Source organism: Pseudomyrmex gracilis, unplaced genomic scaffold (genome assembly GCF_002006095.1).
Source record: "Pseudomyrmex gracilis isolate BER0280 unplaced genomic scaffold, ASM200609v1 scaffold_239, whole genome shotgun sequence".
In the NCBI taxonomy this organism is placed as follows: domain Eukaryota; kingdom Metazoa; phylum Arthropoda; class Insecta; order Hymenoptera; family Formicidae; genus Pseudomyrmex; species Pseudomyrmex gracilis.
The window spans coordinates 46,125-66,513 of NW_018020823.1; the positions used below are offsets into that span (position 1 = coordinate 46,125).

A 20,389-nucleotide genomic window follows, 5' to 3' on the forward strand; every position below is an offset into this window, starting at 1 on the left:
TCTCTCTCTCTCTCCCCCCCCCGTGTTTTTCTTCTGTTTACACTTTCATGTATGTGAAAGGTTTGCTCCGGCGTTCGTGCGTATTCTCCGCACACGGTGAAGAAATTCACGTCGCTAACGCGCACCTCCCGGAAGTCCCGTTTTCGGCCACGGTAACGACTCTTAATCCACGAGAACGTTAATCTGTTTCTTATGCGCCCGTGCGCCGGGCGTCCGCTCTCGTAAATTCCATTGCGCTGTACCCGCGCACAATCTCCCTCCCTCCCTCCCTCGTATCAAGTCCGCGAAATAATTCCAAGTCGCAGTTGCGCGACGTGGGCGTCATAAGAAGTTTTCATACGGAAAGTTTCGGACGACTTCCATTGTAAGAATTTTTTTTTTTCACAAAAATTAGGAAGAACGAAATCGGATTTTCAATTTTTTTTATCAACACGGACGAATAAACGGATAAAAGTTACCAGAGAGATTTTCATCACGGTAACTTTTTTTTCATCTGTCTATCCGCGTCCGATTGACGAAAAGTGAAAATCTAATCTAATTAATTTTCTATTTTAGTTAAAAAAAAAAAGTTTTTTTTAACGACATTTCCTCTCTCGAAGATTGCAAAGTGGATTGGAACTTGGTTCTTGACCTCGCGTAGAAATAATTTTATAAAATTGATTTCGAATCGTAGCTTGTACGTTTTAATATGAAGCGATCAGCTGTGTTAGATTTGGAATTTGTTGAAGCTGTATTAACAACTGTTGCCACGTGTCGGTGCATTATCTCTCCTTATTTTAATCGGGGTTTATTCGCTTAAATCCTTCGCACGGAGTTCATCCCGCATTCACTCGCGACCTCTAGACTAAGGACTGGCCGGGGCTGTGTGACCGTCCCGACGGATCGGTTGATCTCCAATTTAGATCTCGATTTAGCGTCCTCCCGTCGTGCTTGGCGCGATGTTCAGACGCGAGATTAGGTGGTGTGTTCCGTCTTATGCACTGTATAGCGCCGTCCAGGGATTATAGGCTCTAAACGCGCGGATATACCGACGTTACGAGGATGATACGCGTGTGTACACGCCGTGGCTTTGTCGTGTCCGTCGACTGTCACGGCCATTCCTATATAATAGAACGTTTGCTCCAGATTGAGTTTTGCTCTGGGGGGTTTCGCGCAATCGAAATGTAAAAGAGAGAGAGAGAGAAAAAAAAAACGCATCTCTTTTTCGCGTCCCGTTGCTCGTTCTCGCTCGATCCGTTTCAATTCTTCGTCAACGATTTCTCGCACATGTGTGCGACGCACGGTAAAAAGATAATTGGAACTGCGTTTTGATACTAAGAGGATTTTATTTTATGAATTCAGCAACGACTTTGGCCGGAACCGTGTTTCCTGTAACAACACTTGATGTGTATCACCACTGTCGGCTTTAAAGTGAAAGAGATGGTGATTCTAACTTCGTGGAATGTGCGTTACAACTTGTACGTTGCAAAATCGCGATTTTCTTTTCGACAATTGTCACTGAAACTCGAGAGAGAGAGAGAGAGAGAGAGAGAGAGAGAGAGAGAGAAAGAGAGAGACGAGTTGCGCTACCGTTACACGGTCAAAACACTCGACACTCCGTACTTTAAAATGGAAATCCAATAGTGCGCAATACTCGCACGGCAGTCGAATCGAATTACACCAACATCGCGCTTGATTCGCGCCGCGCAGAAATTATATATGCATATTTATGGAAATTTACAGAGGCGTGATTCGTGATTGGTGGCGAGCGAAACGATCGGTGATTTCTTCAACGGGCAGAGAGATATCTTGCTGAATTAGCAATTGTGTAATTAGCAAATTTGTAGTCAATTTGCAGACTCGGTCAATCAAATAGCAATATAATTGATGCGCGATTTCCACGCTATAATATATATATATAAATATATACAAAATTATTTGCGGACGTATTTTGATATATCGTTTACCCACCCTTGTGAAAGCCAAATGCGCGTTTAATAACGCGTTCTATTTTTCGTCAGTTATGTTATTATTATTATTATTGTTATTATTTCGCTATATTTAGATGACATTTCGCGACATTGATACGCGCGATTATCCTTGTTACACTTCCGTGTGGTTTCGTCACGACCGGATAACTCGCGCATACGTAGAATATATATATACGTGTGCGTTTACACGCCCGGATGCGACGCACGTGGATGCTGTCGCAGCCGCACGTAGACAGACGTCTCTAACGGCTGCGATTGTTAGTCGCGTCTCGCAATCCGCTTCTCTCGAAATTAAGCGACGCCCGCCCCGTTTCTCTTCTGATTTCGCCCACGTTTCCACGAGCACGTTTGGAAGGCGAGGTTTCGGGAGCAAAGGAGTAAGATAAAAAATAGGGTCGACCCGGGGTAATCGTGACAGCGACAGGAAAGGGAAGAGATAGCGCCGAAATCGTACCTTGCCCCATTTATCTTATACTTAAATTTGGCTCTTGATTTTTTTTTTTTTTTTATCTCTCCGTCACTGGTCGTTTCAACGTTATTCACGCTGCTTTTTAAAACGAGACGTCATAAAAAAATAAAAAACTAAAAATTAAAGTGACATTCGTGTATTTTAACGGGTCCCAAACCATAAATTTACTCTCGCCTGGGACACTTCAAGGTATTCGCTATGAATTTATTTTTTTACAACAGATTCGCGCGTCCCCTATTTTCGTCGCGCGACCGTATATAATCTAGATACTGAATTCTTTAGATTTACTTTGGTTTCATCTTCTTCGCCATCCCCTCTTTATCTCCGTTTCTCTCTCTCTCTCTCTCGGCAGGAACGAGCACGATGATCGAGGTGACGTCGCCATCGACGACGACAACGACAGTTTGCCCGAGCAAGACTTTTTGTCACGGAGAAAAGGGAAGTCCGGGAAAGTAGGATCGACCTTCGGGTTATCGGAAATCCCAGTGCGGTGAATCTCGGGAAATTAGTGTCGACGAGTTTCCCCGCGCGATTGTTGCTTTTCCCCGATGTGGATGTGGCGAGGAAAGGAATTTTTACGTCGACAAAAATATATATATATGTGTGTGTTTACTCGCTCTGCTCTCCCCGTTCGGGTAAATTTAATTTAACATTTAAAACGGCCCGGTGTGTGTGCGGGGATTTATGCTCGCATGCGAAAAAATACTGGAAAACTTTGTTTCGCGAAAATAAATAACATACGTTAGAAATCAAAGACGAAGGATTCAACCAACCGGTGATTTTAAACACAAGTTTATTTTACTTTTTTTTTTTCCGAGATATTATAACGCAATTTTAGATACAGTTTTTGTTACATATATATATATATATCGCGAAAGTAATCGCGCTGAAGCAATTTCGTTTAATTACATGATAATAATTATGTTCGCGCACTTTCCAATAGTCCTTTAACATAATCTCACGCTGCAACTGATGTTGGCACGACGGGAACGCCACGCTCTCGGAAATCACGCCCACGTACACATAGTTCGCGCGCTCATTTACGCGTATTGTTAAATAAAGTTTTGCGATGGTGAATAATTGAGAATCGTGGGTTCAAAAGGGATCTCTACCCTGAATGAACGTTGTTGCATGCAAAATGAATATTCTCTGGTTACTAGACAGTATAGCCGATTAACTAATTGTGCTCACGTATATATATACTCTTTGTTAGAGATCGCGTCTACCCCTTTCCCTCCCAAACGACTCTTTGTTAGCGTAAATGCTCTCTGTAATTATTGACAATATTTAGCACACAGTTAATAACCGGTTTTGTTCCGAAAATCGGTCTCGAAAGTACATCGGCCATCTTCCGAAACGCAAATTGATCAATATGTTTGGCGTTCGCTTTATGAAGAAAATATTCGCGCGTTCTATATAACGTATAATAAAATATGAAATGCTGCGTAAACAAGCGATTTATTAAAAATTCTGATATATTATAAAAAAATCAAGTACTTAATTAAAAATACCTTTGCGATGAAAATACTCGGTTACTTTAAAAAAGTAACGAAGGTAAAATTGCATTCTACCTAAAACTGTGACGTCGCGTTGTTGAGAATTACATCGGGCGGTTCGTTTCTGGTGATATATTTAAACAAGAATTTGTTCATCCGACGCATGCAATTTGGACGTTTTCACCTAAGATGATGAACAGTGAACCCAGCGAATTCGCCTTAAGCGATACGGAGCTGAGCGTGAATTCGCGTGCAAATTCGAGTCGCTTAACGAAGTTTGTAAAACAAGCGTCGCGCTCGCGCGCGCCTAATTGCTACTTCATTCTGGCGTGGAACAGAACTTAAGGCGACCGGAAGAGTTCGCCGGTGTAACGTCCTTACCTGTGTTCTTACGTTCTCGCCCGTCTCTGCGCGCGAGACACGTACAGTTGGACAATGAGTTACGAATCTCGAAACGATCGTGAACATAATCGCGTTATGTAATCACACATATATGATTATATTAAACATATATGATTATACATATATGATTATATATATATATAATATAATCATACATACATGATTATATTATATACATATATATGTTATATATTATATACAAAATATATATACATTATATACATATACATATATATTACATATATTATATACATGATTATATACATTAGGTCTACCGAAAAGTTCTGTCCGTTTTTGGAATAAAACAAAATACAAATTTTTCTTAATTTTTCAAAAATGGGATGTACAAATTGCCCTCACGCTGGCAAGAAATCATTAATAATAATGGCAATTATATTATTTAATAAAGTTTATTGACGGTAAGAAAAATTTGTATTTTGTTTTATTCCAAAAACGGACAGAACTTTCCGGTAGACCTAATATATATATATATATATATCATATCACATCATATCATATTATATATGTGCGTCTAAGAAATATTTTGTACGTTGTATGTGTATTCAGGTTTAAAGTTTCAATTGAAATTTGCTCGAGCCATTTAAGGAGAAAGTCAAAAGGTGTACAAATAAAAATACAAGAGACGTTTAAGAAAAGTCTTCGAGCGAAAGAGAGAGAACGTGAGATCTAGCGGGACGTCGCTTAATTTAACGACGATGAATCCGCTCTGTCCGACCGTTTTATATGAGGTGGCTAGTTTATATTGTAGACTCGAAATAAGTCTCTCGTAAGCGATATGATCCTGCTGAGATTACTTGCTAGAAGACGAATAAACCGATAGAATCTTAAATAAAATCTGAAGTTTTAGAGTGTTATTTATGTAGTGTTTTTTAAAAAATAATTTATATAAACAATTTTACACACATGTATAAAAGAAGGATATTTTAAATATTAATTAATTGTTAAGTCGCGGAAAATTTCTATAACGTAAAAAAAAGGGAAAAATTTATTTGTTTAACTCTCTTTTGTTGTGAACAAAACAATCGTGTTTTATTGTTATTAAAAATTTCTCAGCTCAATTTAGATGAGATCGGTTTTTTAGTACATCGCGGTCGTAGTTTGTTGAAATATGCTTTTCATCTCCACGAGATAAGCCTACGGTTTTATGAAGCGCGAGTTTTATGAAGCGCGGGGCGATACGTAAAAACGCGCACCGTTCGCGATATCCATCCGGGCTTACGGTAATCTTTGACATCGTTTTCATACATTGCGTGAGTCATACATTTATTCGCGAGCGTCATATAAGCAGGCTGTCTTTGTCGGAGAGCGAAAGAACTCTTGAGCTTTGGAGGAGATCAAGAAACTCGACCCTTCTCACCGGGATAAAGAATCTCCAGTCTTCCATGACAGTTTCGTGTTTACGCGGCTTCTTGAAGAAACACAGTCGTTTCTTTTGTCAAATTAGAATATGCCTATAGAATTACGTTTAAAATTGTATAAGCGTTCAAAACTAACGTAAATATAACGTTTTCTAAAATCTTCACGAAAAGAATTGTGTGGCAATTCGCGCATTTATAAAAAATAAATATTATATTTAATGTATATTTTTTATATCGTTATTTCGCGAAAATAATGTGATGATTGAATAATTTTTATTATCTTTTGTTTCAAAACGCGCGATTAGTTGTAGAAACGCAATATTTGCGTCACACGCTCGACCAGTTCTCGCCCATTTTCTCCCACTGTGTTTATCACTATTACACAGTAGTATAAAATATTAGGAATTTTCCGGTAAACCGCTTGTCAAAAAAGAACAAATTCGCGCAAAACAAATGGTTGGATATTCTTTTTTTTTTCTTTTTCGACGAAAAATTGTCCTCGGTGTTTCGCGTAAATCGGAAGGTAGCTTGTGGACTTTTCGTGGCGCGGAGGTCCTCGGCGGATAAAGCCAACGCGATTATAAAGGAAAAGTCCTGGGGATATACTTGCGGTTTACGGAGCTGGAACGGAAGTCGACTTTATACATACTCGCTTTTGCCGCCACTCCCGCGCGCGCGCGCGCGCACACACACGGGTGGACACAATCCGGTTTGAGAACTTGCATCAACTTTTCTGTTGTGTTTACATTTTTAATTCATTATTATTCTCGGCGCTTCGTTAACGCGGAGAACACTAGGTTATTAATCCGCGTATCCATTGTGAAAAAGATATTCCACCAGCAACAGCGGTGTAATTAACAAATTAGCGAAGTGATGAAATTCTTTTAATGTAAACGCTTAATGTTTTAACTTCGCAGTTGTTCCTCGCGAATAAAATTAGTCATATATTTTTACTTGATTTTGTATCTGCGAATCTTTTGACGTGCATATAAATTTTCTCGCTAAAGCAGGAAAGAAAGAAAACTTCAAAAACTAACTCGTTACTATTTTTTTTTCTTTATTTCCTTGCGAAAACGATATTCGTTTATCTCTCACAAAAGAGTCCTCTCTTCCTCACCTCTTTTCCATTCGCCTGCAGGGAGTTAAGTCCATGCGCCTTCATTCGCGGGGAAAAAAAAAAAGAATATTAGGTCTGCATCCTGTGAATATACATTTTTCAGTGCGTGACAACGAACTTCCGTATGTTTTCCGGCAAAGTTCTCCGTTAGGAAGATTCCCTCGGTGGGTTGAAAAGGACACGCGAAGCTCATAGCTCCTGCGCGCTCGAAGGGGTTAATATTAAGGGCGCATTTGTACGTGTCGCCTCCTCGTGCTTTCTCCTTACCCTCCTTCTCCTCCGTGGTATCCTCCTGGACCGCTGGTGACCCGATTCCCGCCGATAACGACGCTGTGTAGAAGCATCTGCATAATTCAGCATTGCATGAAGTGTCCTTTTCAGCTGATACAAGCCGCTCTATCGGCTGTTTTAGTCTTCTAATACGCTTTAGAGGTCACACTAAACTCGGAATTTTCCGAAACTAAGTTCCTTCACGTACACACACCTAATCACGTGCATTAGATCTCTCTCTCTCTCTCTCTCTTTTGTTCACTTTTTATAAATAAATAAAACAAATATATATACACACACATATATATACACCGAAAAAACTGTATTCTTATTTTAAGGATATCTCACTTACTTTAAGTATATTTTATACTAAAATAGGCGCCAAGAAGAGTTTCTTATTTTAAGAGGAAAATCCTCCAAATAGTAATATTGATAAGAATATATACTGATTAGAATATAAAAAGCCTCTATAGAAAAACATATATATCTCACTATCNTATCGAAAAAGACTATATTCTTAAATTAAGAATATATTCTTAAATAAAGAATATATTCTTAATTTCAGAAGAATATCATCTAAAATCTTTAAGAAGATTTTTTAAGTATAAAATCTTCTACTTACAAGAATATAATTTTTTCGGTGTATATATATAAATATATGAAAACGCATGTTTATTAACGAATGCGTTTTGGTTTCTTCCTTCGTGCGGCTATGTGTGTATTATGGAAACGAAAGCGCAAACATAACTTTCTCCAAAACAAACAAAAAAAAAAAAAAGTTACGTGAACTAACTTTTAATTCGCGGAACAATAATCACTGGTCGGGAAAATTGCTTAAAAATAAATTGGAAACATGGCGCTGATAGTCTGTTGCTCGAGTTAAAAAAAAAACAACAAAAAAAAAAAAAAAGAAAAACAATTGTCCAAAAACTGCGACCTGGTTAACCCAGAAAACAGACAGTATGTGTTTTATTAAACCACGTTGTATGTTGTAATTTATAAATCGAGCATGTTCCTAGTTCCGGGTTTTAATCGCGTAACAGTTTTTAATTTCCATTCAAATTCGAATGGATTTCACGCACACCGTGCACATTCGCCATTTGTTCGCATCGGGAGTTTTTCCACGGTAAAAAAAAAAAAAGGAAAAAAAAAACAATGATGAGGTATCAATAGAAAATCTAAATTTTTTGTCTGCTAGCTTAAAATGAAACGCGTTTCACATCGAAAATACTCCACTTAGGTTAGGTTTGTGTGACTCGTCCTCCATTGGCTGTTTTTTTTTCTTTGACAGAAAAGAAACAAAATTGTCTAACGAGAAAGAGAGAAAGAGAGAAAGAGACTCGTTGCAGAAAAATGTTTTAATCGGTTAATTGTTGTCGAAGCTTCGGAGGATCTTATTAGAGCCGCCTCTCCCACAGACGCGAACAGTCCTTAAAGAACAATCCTTATCAATATGCCATTATGCGCGACGTTCCTCGTAATGACTTCTCTCGTCTTCTTTCGTTAAGAAACTGTGCAATTCATCTCTTCCCTGCGTTTCGAGTCCTACTAATTGACGACAAAGACGGGCTCCTTGGCTTCGGCCGTATCGTTACGACGGGAAGGGATAAATATGAAAATAGTCCGTCTGCAATTGAAGCACGTCCTGAGTTCGTTATTACGGGCCTCTATTTAACTTTCCAGTTGCCTGCTTCGCGTCCTTCGGGAACAGATTCTTTCCACTAAGAACGAATGCTCATGATTTATATATACATATATATATACGTATACATAAGACAGAAATGTGTATGTGTTTTGTTGCTTGTCCTGCAATCGGTCTTACGAAAATCTTTTAAAAAAGGTTTGTACGTTTTTATATTCTTTAAAAAATACGTAATCATATAATGTCTTGATTACGTATATAAAACATAAATAAATTCTTTTTGCGTAAACAATAAATCATTTAAATCAAGTATGTCGCGTGTTGGATTGTTCGGAAAGTTTTGTAAGCGTTTCCAATAGGTGGCATTACTATAGATAACAACATGTCACGAGACATGTACACACGAGACATAGCGCAGATAATAAAAACATCGAACAATATCGTGTATGAGCGTTTGTAGAAGCTAAATTGTATAAATCGATACGATAAGTACGCTAAATTTTGATTTAAGAAACGTAATTTTTCAAACAACTCAACCCGGTAAAAAATTTGTCATATATATATACTTATACGCAAATTAAAATAATTATATCTAATTATGCAAATTTATATGCCGAATATGTCCATACAATTTTATACACGGAGAATTTCTTTTTTTAAGATAATGGCTTCAGAGATATTCCATATCAAATTACAAAATAACAATATTAGTATCATGTTAGATACAAAAAAATTGTATAAAACTATATTTCTACTATATTTTGAAAAAATTTTTGATATATAATCATATATACTTATACACAAATTAAAATTAGTATATCTAATTATGCAAATTTATATACCGAATATGTCCATACAATTTTTCATATATACTTATACACAAATTAAAATAATTATATGTAATTATTTGCAAATTTATATGCCGAATATGTCCATGCAATTTTATACACGGAGAATTTCTTTTTTTAAGAGAATGGCTTCAGAGATATTCCATATCAAATTACAAAATAACTATATTAGTATCATNTTAGATACAAAAAAATTGTATAAAACTATATTTTTACTATATTTTGAAAAAATTTTTGATATATAATCATATGTACTTATACACAAATTAAACTTATTATATCTAATTATGCAAATTTATATATATATATACCGAATACGTTCATACAATTTTATACATGGAAAATTTTTTACTGGGAAGCGTTGTCTGTTTATAAAACATACGATTGAGTCGACGAAGATGCAAAATAAGAAAGAAAAGAGAAAAAAGCGTGAAAGAAAGATAGAGATAGAGATTTTGAAACGTTCTATATGTGTTTTCAATAATAGGTCAATTACCGCGTTGGCTATAAATTATCCTCAACTATTTCTTACGCGGTTATGTTGCGGCTGCGGCGGTAATTTTGACGCTTATCATTATGTGCAGAACGTTACATCGCGAGTGTAGCGTGTTAAAGCGGGGTTTCGCGAAGTAGTTTGGACCACAAACTCTGGATGTTCCACGCCGGATATCTACGCGGATAAATTACAGGCTAAATTACATAATCGAGTCGGAGCTTTTCGCGAAAGAGCGAAACCAGAAAGTAGAGTCATATATAGTGTTCGTTAACTGTAAACAGTAATTGCAAAGTTCAACACAGTTTTTTTCGCAATCGCCGTAATCGCTTAAAATGTGTGTAAATTTTTGCGCGTAACTTTTTCATCAAAATATTTTCAATCTCTGGTCAGATCGTTAATGTAAAATTTTGTGCGCCACAAAAGTCTCTCTCTCGATAGTCTTTCTTTCAAGTTCTCTCAAGCACCTGTGCTGTGCGTGCGTTTTTTATTATTGTTACGAAAAAACAAATCTCGAGGCTCGATATCGCGATGCTATTAACAAACAAAACAAAGTAACGTGACTCGAGCGTCTAAATCAACTCGATCCTACGTGGCAGAAGACAAACGCCGGAGATCCTTCTCACCTGAGCGAGCGGGAATTCCACCCCCGTACACGTACTTAAGAATTAGCCACACCCCTCGGCCAACTTTCCTCGCTTGGCGTCGTGCTCTCAGTATACCGCGACCTGTTATTTCACCATCGATTCTCGTTCCCTCTCGATTTTCACCGCGCGGCCACGAACGCGTCCAAAAATTCACCTTCTTCACCGTTCTCCGTTTTTTTCTTCTCGTCTACTATGCGCACGAGAGAGGACACGCGCCGTGCATTATATCTGCGAACTGTGTGTACGCCGTCGTGCTGGAGATATGCGAGCCGCTCTACTCGACAAGACAAACGTTTTTATTACGAAAAATCAGAAGGCGAGACGTGAAATCTAGGACCGTGCGCGTGCGCCCTGCGATCGGCCCCCTTTCGGAGAGCCGCGGGAAATCTCCTCGTGTGTTGCAAAGGGTAGGAAAAAGCGTCGAGCAATCAAGGGGGGCTCCCCCGTTTTCCTTCGCTACGTTCACCAAACCGTACAATCCACCATACGATCTACCAGCCAGCCAATCCCCCACTCTCTTTTTCCTTTTCTTCCCCTTCACCCTCCTTCTCTATCTTTCTCACTCTACTCCCCTTCCGCCATCAGCGCCACTCGTGGCGAGAATCCTCTCGCTCGGTCCTCTTCGTCGCTCCTCGTGTTTCCCTCCTCCGACCTCCAGCCCCTTCTCATCCGGTCCGTGTGAGAGGGTGGTTGGGGTGTTGTCGGAAGGGTGGAGGTGTCGGGCGCCAGTCGCTTCGCGGACGCTGAGCTCGAGTTTTCCGTCGTGTTTGCGAGGCTTTTTTTTTTTCAAGTTCTCTCTCTCATTGCTTCTTCTGTCATTCTTCGTATTTCGTCAATCGCGCGAGATCAGACAGTTCTTATAATACACACATGATACACACAATCTCTCTTGATCTATGTTTGTATTTTTTTTCCCGTGATCTCTCTTCCGTGTGAGGTCGTCAAAAAAATTCGGACGCAAAAAAAAAAAAGGGAATGATTGTTTTCGCGTGTGTATTTCGCTTCAAAACTTGCGTGATCAAAAGCCGGCGCGCAGTGCGTGGAAGGATGTAAAGATCTTGTGTCCTGTCTCGTGCGATCTCGAGGAATACTGGAAGATGCTACGTCTACGAGGATATTCGCGGTTATGGCGAACCGCATCTTGTGACAATTTTTGGGAGGTAAGTGTCGAAATCGGGGTCGGGATCTCGATCGAGCGCCGCTCGTCTCTTTAAACAGCCGGGCAGAAAACGCGCGTCTATCTTGCGGATATTTACTACTTCGAATACTGTTTTTATGCAAAAGACTGTGATTAGCTAAGTGTTTTGCGCGATCGCGGCAGAGATTGAGATGACCTCCAGCGAAAAGTTAGCTGGGATTTTTGCGTGGAAGCACTGAAAAAAACTAGCTTATACTTATTTGATAGGTTGCTTGGGATTTTTTGAAAAGAGGAGCAAGGGAAAAAAAAAAGAAAACAAAAGAGGAGGAAAGAAAGAGAGGGAGCATGGTGTAAACTTAATTGAGAGTTCGGTCGGGAAGTTAAAGAGTGTGCTGTGAACTTGATTAAGAAATGTTTAAAGAGCGCGAATTTAATTGATAGCGAGTTTAATTGATAGTTAGATGATTCGAGAAATGCGGCGGCATGAATTCAATTTCGTACGCGAGTTTGAATAGAAAAAGCGCGAATCGGCGTGTTGCGGCAAAAGAGGTTTTTACGCGGCGAGAGATATGAATTTAATCGCAAGTTTAAACGCGTACGAATCGAAAGAAGAACGGTTGTAGATCTAATTGTAGTTTTGCTCGCAGAAAACCAGAGAAAGAGAGAAAGAGAGAAAGAGAGAGAGATGTAAATTAAAATGCTGGTCCACACCGGGGTTTGAATCTAAAGAGTGCCGTAAATTTAATTGCAATAGGGCAGTTAAGCCATAGAAGCGGCAGGAAATCGTGACAACGCGCAATAATTCAGCCTAGAATTTGCTGTATCCACTTAGACATGCTTGACTTCGTCTCTCTCTCTCTCGTGTAAAGTGGCGCGAGTACCATTATACGGCGACCTTGTAGTCTGTTACATCAGTAATGAATCGAGTAGGCCGAGTAATGCTCGTCCGTTTTGTCGAAACTAATGGCGATGGTTGCCGAGGAAGTGATAAGGTAACACAGTCTTCGCACACACACACACAAACATACATACACACTAGAGAGAAAGGAACTTCTCTCATAATTTTTTGATTTCTTCTCTCTCTCTCTCTCTCTTTTTCTTGAAAATCTTTTGTACCAAACTAACGACGTAAATCGTCTTAAGTTGTAATTCTAAATTACAACTCTCTCTGTTTAAATTTTTTATTTAAAATATATACAGTATTCTTATACGCATAGTATTCTTTTGTAAAAAAAAACACTATAATTTCGATTATTTTCGACAATTCAACTTCTGTCGCAGAATTCGGTCTTCGTATAATCGGCGCGGGTAGAGTTCGTCGCTTCTTGCTTATCACGTCGTTACACAATCACTCGCTCGCGTCGTCGTCTCGACGCGCCCGTAATTTCTGTTACATCACGCTTATTAATCCGCGTAAGCGCTCGCTCGGCGCTTTTTCGTCTTCGCGTTTCCGCGCGCAATTACAAGTCGGAGAGCCGGCGTTTACCCTCCCCCCCGTCTCGCCAAATTCATCACTTGGTGCCGCGCGGAAGTCACGCAATATTCCATTCCTAGTCGTCGCGTGTCCGCCGCCGCCGCCGCCACCACCACTGCCACCGATCTCCTCGCTCTTCCGTCTTAACTTCGCCTGAGGTTTCTTCCCTTCGGAAATCGCTCGCCGGAGAGATCGACCGACGGGAGCTCTCTTGTTGGCAACGAGAAGAAGAGCAGTCGATTAAACGAAATTAATGGCTCCGCCGCGACGCCAGTCGAGGCAATTAGAGGAGAAGGATGAGGGGGCGAGGGAAAGGTGAGACGTGCTCTCGTCAATCCTCGACGATCCGGATTTGTGCCCACTTTTTTTTTTTTTTTTTTTTTTTTTTTTTTTTTTTTATCTTTGTGGCTGAGTGTCTTTTCTTCTTCTTTTCTCTCGGCGAATGTTTTGGGTCCTCGTAATGCATCTCCGCGAAAAGACGAATATGTGTGCAAACCAAAATGTAGAAACTTGTGATATCTTGGGGATTTGCAAAATTTAGGAGTTGTAGACGAAGGAATAGAAAAGTTGTATGTAAAAGAGAGAGAGAGAGAGAGAGAGAGAGAGAGAGAGAGAGAGAGAGAGAGTTATGGATATAGATTTTACCGGGTAAAAGCTTGCAGATTTGCGCATAACTCGCGATCTGCAACAAGATAGCGACGGACGTTAGATTTTCCGCGGAAGCTGAACGATTCACGAAATCTAATATTACGCGAAAAGAGACCGAATAGCGCAGCGGCGAAATTTTGCGAAGATTTCGCGAGAACGCTGGTGGATTCGAGCAGAGAGCTAAGGAATCTACGGAACCCTAGAATTTCCGGAACCCACTGTTGTTTGTGCACCGACGATTCGGTCCGCAGCTTATATATATACGCGCGGAACCTAGAATCTCGCCTTTAGATTTTCGCGAGATCTTAGAATTCTCCGCTTAGAATTCGAAAACGAGGTAAGATATGGACGCGACGAGTAGATATCTCCCTCTCTTGAAGATTTTTAAGATTCTACGTAATTAAGCCTTAAGATTGTCGTGAGAAAAGTCTTGTGTGTTCACGTGCGCGGATAAATGCGAACTCGAACCGCGCGTGATGTATGAACGGAACTTAATCTACGTTTGTTATTCACACGCGGATGACACTATTGGCGAGTAATCCATCGTGCGAAACTTTTGCGATTCATAGTCACGTGGAAAACTTTCCACTTTCGCGTGAGACGTGACGCGGGGGACGTATCGTGGAATCTCACAGCTCTCTCGAATAACCCCCTCCCCCCCCTTGAAAAGCACATCCCCGACCGACGACTTCGGCGAACTTTCGTGTAGTCGGACATAACTTTTTGTGTTTTTTTTTTTTCACCTCCAGATCGTTTTACATAAATCCTCGGGATGGAGAATCTCTGTCGCGAGCGAGTGCGCGCGACAGTTGTCGGGCATTAACGTTGCAAAATAGAACTTGGCGTTTTTTTTTCAATTCCGGTCGTGATCATTATAGTTTTCAAGCAACGATTCAACTTTTAATGAATATCGAAACGTAATATATCGAAACTTGATATCGGAATTTAATATTTAGAGTATAAAATATATGGAAAAATCAACACGCGGTACACAATTCCTGCGCGGAGAGTAATATTTAAAAATACGAACGCGAAAGATAAATATGCAGTGCCATTTTATTATGTTTAATTAAAACAAAATGGCAAAAAATGGTTATAAAAAATGTGTGTGTTCTTTGCAATCTTGCTTCCGTTTGTTCTTTTCAACAAAAAAAAAAAATAGAATGCCTTGTCAAAACGGATTTTTTAATATTAGCGCGTTCGATCCGAGATATATGTTACTTATGTAATTGTTTCGAGCGCAGAAGTCGTGAAAACGAGACTCGGAGGTTTGTAACCCTTAGTAACCCGAACCAGTCCGACTGCGAGCGGGGGTTATCGACCAAGTGGTGGTCTGGTTTTTCGGGCCGGCGACTCGGCTGCGGGGTGTCGACTTTTTCCACTTGAATTTCCGTCGGATTTTGACACGCGCAGCTGGCTAGGTAAACAGAATTTATCGATTTCTTTAGTACATTTCCAGTTCTCCGAGGGCAAAATGCTGTCAAATATAATTGCTCCGCGCCGAATCTCTTCTTAAGCAAAAAGAGTAATGGAAATAATAGAAAGTATCGGAAGAAATTGGAACGTAGATTTTTATATAGGTTGTATATAATTTAAAAACACAAGTATTTTACGAAAACATTTAAATCTAGAATGAAGAAATTTTCTCTCTCTCTCTCTCTCTCTTCAAAATATAATCTAATATTTACAAATAATTATTGAATATCAAGTGGAAATATAGCGAGATAGCGGTAACAAAATCTGATCGAGCCAAAATTAATCATAACAGGGAGAAATGTATTCATAATAATATTCACAAACAGTAATAATTAATACTGATGGCGTGATAATGATTAACATAAACATCGATTGCGAAGAGATAACTAACCGACCGTTCGTTGTGTTAGCCAGCGGTTTTACATTAGTATTAAATTCTATTGCTTTGAAGAGTTAATAATACTTACAAACAAGTATGTTATAACATCGGAAATCACAACGCGTTATGGGGCTAGTTAATACGTACTTTGTCCCCCGTCGGGGATCGCTCTTTTTTAACTCGTTCCGAACTTTCTCAGTCTTTCGAAATCCTAAACGAGGATAACGAAAGTTGCGCAAACTCCTGGAACAACTATTCCCTTTTAAGGCTGAAAGAAATCCCGGCGAAGAAGAGTTCGTCGAAAGACACATCGAGAGATCGAAAACGGGAACGGAGATGGAAATCCATTTGTCGGGGGGGGCCGCGGCGCGACACAATCCCGCGCCATAGCGCGATACTCTTTTTTTTTGCCCGAGACACACCGTAGAAACAACCGCGCGCGCGTAGAAAATACGACGCGACGTAAAATATCCGTTGTTACCACCGCGCTTCTTTCACATGTAAATTTAGCAGGACGCATATAAATTGCGTTGTTACACGCATTGCCAAGAGATTTTTCTTTATACCGGCAAAAAATCTCATCAATGAGAGATCCTGAGACGCCGCTTGCTTCTCAAAGTCGCGACCGTGTGTTTTTTCATTATTGCGCGAATTACACGCGCGCGCGTGCGAGTAAACTCTTGTTACGTAAGTTTCATCTTAATTTTATTTTCCGTTGAATTTATTTTAATTTATTTTCATTTTTAATGATTCATTTTATTTCATTTCAATTTAATTTTTGTTTTTAATTTTTATTTTTTATTAATAACTTCTTTTACTAGTTTGGATTATAAAGTTTCTCATCAAGAATTGTTTTCTACTTTGATCTACTTTGGTCTATCTCTTAACGTCATCTTTGTTACTTATTTGTATAGATTCATTGAGAAGAAGACTCTGTAACCACAGTCGAAACGTCTGTACCAATTCTCTAAATAAATCTCAAGTTTACGAACACACTAACTATATTGTGTTTTGGACTCCTATTTGTCAAATTTTCTCTTCAATTTTGATTATTTAAACTCTTACATATTGTGAGAAATGTGTATATAACCGTTGTTATTTGATTTTGTTATTGGAAAATATTAGTGTTGTCGATGTAAATTTGTGTTTTTGAGTTAATTATATATTTTTCTCTCGATATTTTTTTTTCCACACATCGATGCAACGTGAAAAATAAATTTGTTTTCAATATCTAGCAAAAAATAAATGTGGTAAAAGAAAAATATATTATATATCAAGCGATTATATTCGTCACTCCCTACGTATAATTACATAAGTGTCACATATGGGATTTTCAGTTTATTGCATAATGACACTCAGAAAGTCATGTTCTTTGTGGTCACCAAGTATTAAAAAAAAATATTCATAAATAAGGTACAAATTTGAAACCGAAAGATCCCTACCCTATAGGGAAACATATGAAGCTTTATACTTTTAAACTGCTCTCCTCTCAAATTTGCGTTTCGGAGTTACGGGATTATTATACGTAGGGAGTGACGAAGTATTAAAAAAAAAATATTCATAAGTAAGGTAAAAATTTAAAACCGAAAGATCCCTTAACTATAGGGAAACTATATGAAGCTTCAAACTTTTAAACTGCTCTCCTCTAAAATTTGCGTTTTGGAGTTACGGGATTATTATACGTAGGGAGTGTGACGAATATGTCCGTTTTTGTTTCCATCGTGCGTAATAATAATATCGAAGTAATCCCCCCGGTAATTTTTACGCGGCCGACAACAAAGGCAAAAGAGGGAATTTGTCGGGAAGTACGAGGCAGGTGACGGAAACGCGGCCACGCTGCTTCCTGTATTGAACAATCGAAACGCCGCGCGCAATGTGCGTGACGAGGCCGCCCGCGCGTTCAAAGGCACACGCAATTTGACGCATTGTGGAACATATGTTAAGACCGGTTACTCCCGCACGGACAATGCGCGGGCATGAACTCGTTTCTCTCGCTAGTCACATTGTTTACATTGACTGTCAATTTTCAGAAATAGGTACGATTTATTTGTGTGTGTGTGTGTGTGTGTGTGTAACGACGAAAGAAATAAATGTATTAATATTCAAGACGTTATGGAAAAACGTAATTGAGAACAAGCCTAGAAGCGCGCATTTTGTTCGATATTCGGATATGTACTGTACAGTAATTATGTCACGTCGCAACTGCAATGTAAACTGTGAACTTCTTCTTGGTGTTTTTTGCGCATTTCTCTTGGGCGTTCGAATTTCATTCCCCCGATATTTGCACTCCTCAATTGTTTTCGCATCATTGCGCGGAGTTGGGACGGAACAATTACACGCGCATAAAAGCTGCCTTTAATTAGACACGAACTTCCGGCACAAAGCTACCATTTTTTTTTAACGAAGCTCGCTCATTGTGCGGGTTACTATCAATTACGTGGGCACGTTGGTATTAATTGGTGGTCGCCCAAGGAAGGAAAAAAAAAAAAAGAAGAAGAGCCGGGATTATTTCTTTGGCTTAGTGGGATATCAAAATTATTTGAAAAGTAAATTCGGCGAAGAAAGAGAACAAAGTTGTTCGCGCTCAATTTTTCTCTTTTTTTTTTTTTTTTTTTTTACAACACGTGTTCGAGTCGTCGAGATACGAGAGAGATAGAGAGTTTCTCAGAGGGAGAAACGCGGTTGTGAAAAAGTAACGTGAATTTAGAACGATATTTTTATGTAACGGTCGCGTAAAAGAAAGACACTTAGCGCATCGCTCATCGCACGAGAACAGAAATACCACTCGTGGGTTTACAAGCATTACGACTACTAAACGCACACGTTTCTTCCCCCCGTAATGGTGGATATCGCCAACAATGCAATTCCTCTTTCTCTTTCTCTCTCTCTCTCTCTCTCTCTCTCTCTCTCTCTCTCGGAAGATCGCCGCCAAGAGCGTTGCGCTATTTCACGTCGATAGGATCTCGTTTATCTCCCCTCTCGGAGCCACGCTGTAGCTGTCTCAAAGGATTAGGGACACCGAGGGTTATACCTCCTTTTCGTGTGCCGGGCTACAAATATTTCGGCGGAAGATAGTGTCTCGCGCGCGATTGCGGAATCAATATTCAATTTAAAAAAAAAAGATAAGATTTGCAACGTTTCTCTCGCGTTTCGTGTGTCTTGTAAAAAAAAAGAAAAAAAAAATCGAGAATCAAGAAGAAAAACCCCATCTTTCTCTCTTGCATTCTACGTACGTTGCAAATTAATTTATCGTGCAAAACAATACAATTAAAATATTGTATGCTCAATCACGATATCATATAATTATAATTTCACATTATCATATTTCATTTTCATATAACAATTTAATGATAATTAGTACAATTAAAATATCATACAGTTACACATTATAATGTTCCCCATACAAAATGTACATCACTGAATTACAATTGTACGTATGTGTACACGTATGTATGTAAATATATATGTATATATATATATATATATATATATATACCTATATACACACACACATATATATATATTGTAATATGCAGCACGCATTTATATGTTTATTATATTATGTGTAACTGTTGCACCCTTTGTACACACACACACACATATCCGTATCCGATTTAATTGTTGCTAATATAAATCGAGTATAACAATACATCGCTTGGTTCACGTCGAAAGATAATGCAGCCGCGATCTTTCCACTATTATGGGCTATCATTATCGATGCACTTTGGCGCATCAACTTGAGTAGTCAGGTTGTTGTGCGATGCACTCTCCGACACATAAATCATACGATATACTTTCTTCCCGGTGCCGACGATAACAGGACGGCTATAAATGTGAACTTAAATTCCTTTACGAGAAGAAGAATCCAAAAGATAAACTGGCAACGTGTCGTCTTCTCTCGCTTTCTCTCTTCTTTTTCCTTCTCCTTCTCCTTCTTTTCTTCTTTCTTATTCCTCTTTTCTTCTGGTGAGGCCTGCGATACTCGATACGTCCATCGTTTTCCTTCGTCTCGATTCAGCACGCTTCGTGAAATCCTAGAACGGCGGTAATGACGAGTATTGGGTTACCCCTTTCCTTAAAACGTTTTGATCGATTCGGAACGGAAATCCCGGATTCGCTTGGAAAAAAACAAAGAACCCGGATAAAAGTGGCAAAGTATACGAGAGAGAGAGACTTTGATATAAAACTGAGACCTAAGTTCTCCATTTTCATACATTTGAGAGAAAAAGAAAGAGAGAGAGACAAGCGCACTTCCGAGAAGTAGCGAATTTTTAAAGTTTTACTATCCTCAGAGGCTTTCGATGCCTCGTTTCAGTTTTTTTTCGAGATGTTGTAGTAATGTATTATTATGTAACACATTTTTAAAACAGCATGAACTTACTGAATTAGAAAATAAAAATGGCTGAAAAAATATTTGGTAAGAAACTGTAATTTTCTGCTAAAATGTTGTATATGATTATATTGTTATAAATTATGTATAATAACAATATATGTATAATAATTATACATGTATTTTATGTTATACATACAATTATATATTA

General features: G+C 38.9%; 1 protein-coding gene across 2 annotated transcripts in view; it reads left to right on the forward strand.

Annotated features, from left to right (window-relative positions):
* Positions 1-11,487: 11,487 nt before the first annotated feature.
* Positions 11,488-20,389, forward strand: part of LOC109859112 (leucine-rich repeat-containing protein 24-like) — a 118,238-nt gene continuing 109,336 nt past the window's right edge. The window contains exon 1 of one of the 2 annotated variants that reach the window (XM_020437024.1): positions 11,488-11,893. The gene's annotated coding sequence lies outside the window, so the exon portion shown is untranslated. Of the gene's footprint in view, positions 11,894-13,585; positions 13,661-20,389 lie in introns of those variants that run through there. The other variant, XM_020437025.1, reaches the window with a different exon arrangement.